Source organism: Schistocerca gregaria, chromosome 9 (assembly GCF_023897955.1).
Source record: "Schistocerca gregaria isolate iqSchGreg1 chromosome 9, iqSchGreg1.2, whole genome shotgun sequence".
NCBI classification, from domain to species: domain Eukaryota; kingdom Metazoa; phylum Arthropoda; class Insecta; order Orthoptera; family Acrididae; genus Schistocerca; species Schistocerca gregaria.
Genome location: NC_064928.1, coordinates 107,338,924 through 107,346,555, shown reverse-complemented (window position 1 = coordinate 107,346,555; position 7,632 = coordinate 107,338,924).

Below are 7,632 nucleotides of genomic sequence, written 5' to 3'. Positions count from 1 at the left end.
TCTAAAGATATCCATAGACGTTGCTGGATATTGGTATGATCTGCCAAGGACGAAGGTAAGCAGTAGGAATTGTCGTCGTGTGCAGGCGGGCCCAGGATGGTTTTGCCATAGAAGGCATCAGAACGGGGCGTAGACTGTCATTGACTTAATGCTGTGATGTAAGAGTGCAGCGGATGACAACCAAAGGGGTCCTGTTATGGAATGAATGGCACCCCATCACGAAAACCTAGATCAGGATGGCCGGACGTGGGATTGAACCGTCGTCCTCCCGAATGTGAGTCCAGTGTGCTAGCCACTGCGCCACCTCGCTCGGTCAGAAGAGCTCTCCTGGAGCCACTCTGTAGCAATTCTGGACATGTGGGACGTCGCATTGTCCTGCTGGAATGCATCACGGACATGAATGGATGCAGGTGGTCAGACAGGACGCTTACGTACGTGCCACCTGTCAGTCTTATCTAGACGAATCAGGGGTGCTACATCACTCCAACTGCACACGCTCCATTCTATTACAGAGCACCCAGTGGCATTAACAGTCCCCTGTTCGTGTGCAGGCTCCATGGGTACGTGAAGTTGTCTCCAAACCTGTACACGTCCATCCGCTCGATACAATTTGAAACGAGACTCGTCCGACCAGGCAACATGTTTCCAGTCATCAATAGTCCAATGTCGATGTGCACGGGCCCAGGCGAGGAGTAAACCTTTGTGTCGTTCAATCATCGAGGGTACACGAGTAGACCTTTGTCTCCGAAAGCCCATACCGACCATGTTTCGTTGAATGGTTCTCACGCTGACACTTGTTGACGGCCCAACACTGAAATCTGCAGCAATTTGCGGAAGGGTTGCACTTCCGACACGTTGAACGATTCACTTCAGTCGCCGTTGGTCCCGTTCTCGCAGGATCTTTTTCCGGCCGCAGCAATGTCGGAGATTGTATGTTTTACCAGATTCCTTATATTCACCATACAATCGTGAAATGGTCGTACGAGAAAATCTTCATCGGTACCTCGGAGATGCTGTGTCGCATCGCTCGTACGCCGACTGTAACTAACATCACGTTCAAACTCACTTCAAGGGAAAGGGGGGGGGGGGGGGTGTAGGACGTCAAAGGAGCCGACTTGGATTAGGAGAGGCATCACAGGACATTTTAATTTCCACTGTCTATGCTTTTACAAAGAAATTCATAACAATTTGTCAGCATCCCCAGGAAGGATTTAGGATTCACACTCAATTGCAGTGGAAGATCGAAAACATAACAAAATAAACTTTATTTCCGTGTGAAATTTCATGATTCTTTCACTTACTAAGGGCTGCATTTGTTGCTATAAGTACACTTTTCTTCATAAGTAAGAGAGATTCTTCGATGAATTTTGCACAGCGTACAAACCATACATACAGGTGTACGAACCTTTAGAATTTTACAAATCAGACTTATATATCAATTGTACTTCATACGCCGTCTAAGTTGGATCTTTAATGATTAGAACACGTCCAGCTAATGTTAAGAGATGTGTTACTGTGCATCTCTTGGTATACTGTGTTTTTATGACGTAATAATAATCTGTGAGCGCTACTTATATGAACATGTCCATGTGCAGAAGATGCTTCTCTATTTTTTTGTGTTATTTGTGACAAACCTTTATATTATGTGCTATATTTTGTCTGCATGACAACTTGGCGTGAGGTTCAAATCAAAATGAACGCTCAAAATAAATTGTTAAAGACCTAAAGATGACTGAAAAATCCATCGAAACCTGTTGTGTGTAAATAAAGAATTTTATGTGATATTGACCTTAGAATGTTTTCACGAAGTAAAACAGATCGCTCCTTTTAATTTGTCAGCTTGAGAAAATTCAGTCAGAAAATATCTGTGCTATTGGTTCGGCGCCCTGCGTTGATTGTCTCTCACGCACCGAGCGAGGTGGCGCAGTGGCTAGCACACTGGACTCACTTTCGGGAGGACGAGGTTCAATCCCGCGTCCGGCCATCCTATATATGTTTTCCGTGATTTCTCTAAACCACTCCAGCAAAATGCTGGGATGGTTCCTTTCACAGGGCACGGCCGACTTCCTTCCCCGTCCTTCCCTAATCCGATGACACCGATGATCTCGCTGTCTGGTCTCGTTTCCCAAAACAACCCAACCTCTCTCACGCAATCCACCCATTCACGTCTCGATTCTTTTATTGATTGCGGCCGGGCTGTGTTGATCCGCCGGTCGATTGAATTTTCAGTTACAACATGTAGGGGAATTTTATATTGCTATCAGTTATTCGGGACTTGGTATTCTACACAGGCCGTATCTCACTACCAAATGGTTTGATATTGCTTGGGAGAGAGACTGACTGTAATCCACCTGTTGAAAGACCATCACTGAAAACTTCTCGGAAGACTTTGTGGCTTCGACTCAGCACTGTTGTTCCACCAACGGCAGTTGCGTCCTCACGGTATCATGTGGTACCAAATCTGTTGTCCACCAGTGAGCTCCTATTTTGTATTGTAGTGACAAGGGAACCTCCCCATCGCACACCCCCTCAGATTTAGTTATACAGGTACGTTGGCACAGTGGATAGGCCCTGAAAAACTGAACACAGGTCAATCGCGAAAACAGGAAGACGTTGTGTGGAACTATGAAAAAAATAAGCAAAATATACAAACTGAGTAGTCCATGCGCAAGATAGGCAACATCAAGGATAGTCTGAACTCTGTAGCGCCGTGGTCCCGTGGTTAGCGTGAGCAGCTGCGGAACGGGAGATCACTGGTCCAAGTCTTCCCTCGAGTGAAAAGTTTTTCTTCGTTTATTTTCGCAAAGTTATGATCTGTCCGTTCGTTCATTGACGTCTCTGTTCACTGTAATAAGTTTAGTGTCTGTGTTTTGCGACCGCACCGCAAAACCGTGCGATTAGTAGACGAAAGGACGTGCCTCCAACGGGAACCGAAAACAATTGATCGCAAGGTCATAGGTCAACCGATTTCTCCACAGGAAAACACGTCTGATTACACGACACTGATGATGGCATGTGCGTCACATGACAGGAATATGTTGTCGACCCACCTAATTTGTACACTTGGCGAATGAGTAAAAAGATTCTTCTACCTTGCACAATTTAGGTTTTCCTGTGGATGTGATAATCACTCCCAAAAAAGTGATGAAAACATAAGAGTTTGTCACATAAACTGCAACAAATTAATGCAACAGTTTCACAGTCGCAAAGTTTTCCCTGTGCTCTGTCAAAACATATGTTTTTAACGTTTTCAAATTTTTCCGTGTGTTGACCGTCAAATCCTGCATATCTCCAAGCAAATCTGAACATGTCCTGGAATTTTGGAGAGCAAAGTTGATCATGTGTGAATGCCTGAACTTTGATACTTGTCTCAAAATAAGAAATCAAACTTTTCACTCAAAGGAAGACCTGAACCAAGGACTTCTCGCTCCGCAGCTGTTCACGCTAACCACGGGACCACGGCGCACCGGAGCCCACCTTCTTCTTGATGTTGCATATCTTGCTCATGGACTACTCAGTTTCTATATTTTGCTTATTTTTTTCATAGTTCCACACAACTTCTTCCTGTTTTCTCTATTGATCTGTGTTCAGTTTTTCAAGGCCTATCCACTGTGCCAACTTATAACTAAATCTGAGGGGTGTGTGTTGGTGAGGTTCCCTTGTTAGTGTCACAGATCGACACAGTAGCTGCCCCACCATAGACATCCGACATAATGTATCATTGTCACAAAGCGGACTGGCACTGGCTTAAAAGACAATTAACGTTCCTGACTCTATCGGTTGAGACTGCCTTTTCGGCTGATATCATGTTGCCTCCATACTCCGCTCACTTTCCGAGGGCAAAGTCAAATACAGCAGAATGGCTGTTTGCCCACTATGTTCATTATACTGTAGACGGAGAGGGCGATACGAACCCATTCGCCTCCCGCCAATATTTGTCCACTGCAAATTGGCAAATTGGCAATGTTTACGCCTGCCACAGTATCGCGACTTACTCGCCAATATGTTGAACCTTGTATTTCATCGTCAAGGTACTGGTTAGGTCGTCGTTAAGGTATTGGCTGAGTTGGCCGGTCCTTGTGGCTATCTTGTCATGGCCCCTTTTCAGATAAGTTGCTTCGCCGTTTACTTCATTTTTGTGGCCCTGTTGGTCTGGTGTAAAAAAACGTAAAGCCAGTAAGCGTCTGGTTTTGTGGGTGCGGGGTCTCCGGATCGATTCTCATTGCCAATACATTTGTATATTGTTGGCTCTAAGCGCGAAGTTTCGTTAAGTGCAAGGTCTGTGGATCGAATGACCCTGACATTACTCTTTTTTCCATTCACACGTTATTCTAACAACTGGTATGCGTGGTACACCATGAAATTATGTGATGGCTGAGAAAGGTTTGTGACAAAGAAAGGGGCCAACATAGATGGCTGATATGCGGAGGAGCCGGGTTCGATTCCCGTTACGGCCAATAATTGGTGTGAAAATTGGTACCGAGTGTATTCATCCTTGTGATGCTAACAGATGAGCTACTAGATTGGGAAGTAGAAGTTCCAAGGTGTGGAAAGTCCGCCAAAATGGCCGGGAGAACACTGCTCCCCCCCCTGCCTCCGCCATACTGTTTCCACATAACGCCGCAAGGCAGATGATGACATGGCGGCAACTAGACTTCCATCGGGTCTTCACGGCCTTGCGTGGAGCTTAACGCCAGGGCGTCTGCGAGAATTCTTAGACGCACTTTAAGATATCAAGCAGCAGTGGTCATAAATCTTCTCTAATTGTGTGAAAGTTGCGGTCTTCATTAATCCCGCAGGGCTGCGCCGGTTGAAATACACCACGTGAAGCATCAGGTACGCCTATGGCCTTCACACTACAGTCTTTTTTTTTAAATACTCATCTCAGCTTCAACAGATTTAATCTCGTCTCTACTTTAATCCTTCCTACTGTTAAAATTGTTATACCTTCGGACACAGTACATCGACAATTCATTATAATCAGTTTTACATGTTATACAATCCTCTCAGTTTCCTTCTCCTCAACGGACCAAAATATTTGTGCCTGGAAGCCGTGTCAGATATCATACTAACGCGTCACGTCCTCTGATAAACTCCTTCTGTAGATATCTCTCTCCTCCTGTGAAATTTCTACTGCCTCTTCATCTCTTGTTCGTTAACCTAGACCTGCACTGCAACATTTCCAATTTCTTTCATGTTCTTGTCCATCGATTTATTTTCTGTGCCAGGCGAGTTGTATAAATACATTTTTCTCAATTTTACGTCCATCTTCGATACAAGCAGTGTCGTTTGTGTCGAATCAACGAGTAACAAGCGCAAGCACTCATCGCTGTCTGTAACTGTCTAGAGGTTACGCCATACATGGATTACATCGCCGTAATGGAAGGTTGACAAAACGGATGATTGCGTACGATTACGTTACACATCCTGCGGGAATACGTTCCGAAACATCTGTGGGGTGTAAAGGGATGCGGAAGTCATTCCGCGTTTGGTCGTAGTACGTTGTGCAGAGTTAACATGCTCATCGAAAGTTGCACCTAACTTCTCAAGCGTTTCCTGGTATGATATTGGAGCAAGTATACTGAAGCCCCAAAGTAGCTGTTACAGATATGAGTACTCAAATACCGAGATATGTAAATAGGCCGAAACCTGCGCTGCGATCGGCCACAAGTGTCTGGCGCAGTTGTTAGGTCGGTTACTGCTGCTACAATGGCAGGTTATCAAGATTAAGGGGGTACGACGTCAAACGGGCCGACTTGGAGCAGGAGAGGCATCACAGGACACTTTAATTTTCACCGTCTATACTTTTACAAATAAATTCATAAAACTTTGTCAGCATGATCAGGAAGTATTCAGAATTTACACTCACAGCAGTGGAAGTTTGAAAACATAACAAAGTAATTTTTTTTTACACGTGAAATTTCATCTTTTTTTTCACTTACTAGTGGCAGCATTTGTTGTTATAGGTACACTGTTCTTCATAAGTAAAAGAGATTCTTCGATGAATTTTACACAGCATACAAACCATACTCATAGGTGTATGAAACTCTACAATTTTACAAATATATTTAAAACTGCGGTAAACTTGAGGCGATTAACTAGAAAATTAGTTTTTTTTCTAAACATGAAGTTTAAAATATAACAGTTCATTCGTTTTTTCATAAATTAAATAAGTTCTAGAGTTTCGTACACCTGTAGGTATGGTTTGTATGCTGTGCAAAATTCATCGAAGAATATCTCTAACTTATGAAGAAAAGTGTACCTATAGCAACAAATGCAGCCCTTAGTAAGTGAAAGAATGATGAAATTTCACACTGAAAAAAGTTTATTTTCTTATGTTTTCGATCTTCCACTGCAATGAGTGTGAATCCTAAATCCTTCTTGGGGATGCTGACAAAGTTATATGAATTTTTTTTGTAAAAGTATAGACAGTGGAAATTAAAATGTCCTGTGATGCCTCTCCTAATCCAAGTCGGCTCGTTTGACGTCCTACCCCCCCCCCCCCCCTCACTTCCCTTGAAGTGAGTTTGAACGTGATGTTAGTTACAGTCGGCGTACGAGCGATGCGACACAGCATCTCCGAGGTACCGATGAAGATTTTCTCGTACGACCATTTCACGATTGTATGGTGAATATAAGGAATCTGGTAAAACATACAATCTCCGACATTGCTGCGGCCGGAAAAAGATCCTGCGAGAACGGGACCAACGGCGACTGAAGTGAATCGTTCAACGTGTCGGAAGTGCAACCCTTCCGCAAATTGCTGCAGATTTCAGTGTTGGGCCGTCAACAAGTGTCAGCGTGAGAACCATTCAACGAAACATGAACGGTATGGGCTTTCGGAGACAAAGGTCTACTCGTGTACCCTCGATGATTGCAGGACACAAAGGTTTACTCCTCGCCTGGGCCCGTGCACATCGACATTGGACTATTGATGACTGGAAACATGTTGCCTGGCCGGACGAGTCTCGTTTCAAATTGTATCGAGCGGATGGACGTGTACAGGTATGGAGACAACTTCACGTACTCATGGAGCCTGCATACGAACAGGGGACTGTTCATGCTACTGGGTGCTCTGTAATAGAATGGAGCGTGTGCAGTTGGAGTGATGTAGCACCCCTGATTCGTCTAGATAAGACTGACAGGTGGCACGTACGTAAGGGTCCTGTCTGACCACCTGCATCCATTCATGTTCGTTGTGCATTCCAGCAGGACAATGCGACATCCCACATGTCCAGAATTGCTACAGAGTGGCTCCAGGAGAGCTCTTCTGACCGAGCGAGGTGGCGCAGTGGCTAGCACACTGGACTCACATTCGGGAGGACGACGGTTCAATCCCACGTCCGGCCATCCTGATCTAGGTTTTCGTGATGGGGTGCCATTCATTCCATAACAGGACCCCTTTGGTTGTCATCCGCTGCACTCTTACATCACAGCATTAAGTCAATGACAGTCTACGCCCCGTTCTGATGCCTTCTATGGCAAAACCATCCTGGGCCCGCCTGCACACGACGACAATTCCTACTGCTTACCTTCGTCCTTGGCAGATCATACCATGTCCGGCAACGTCTCTGGATGTCTTTAGATCTGAAGAAGTTTGGAGTATTATGGGCAGGGACTCCCTACCAGATC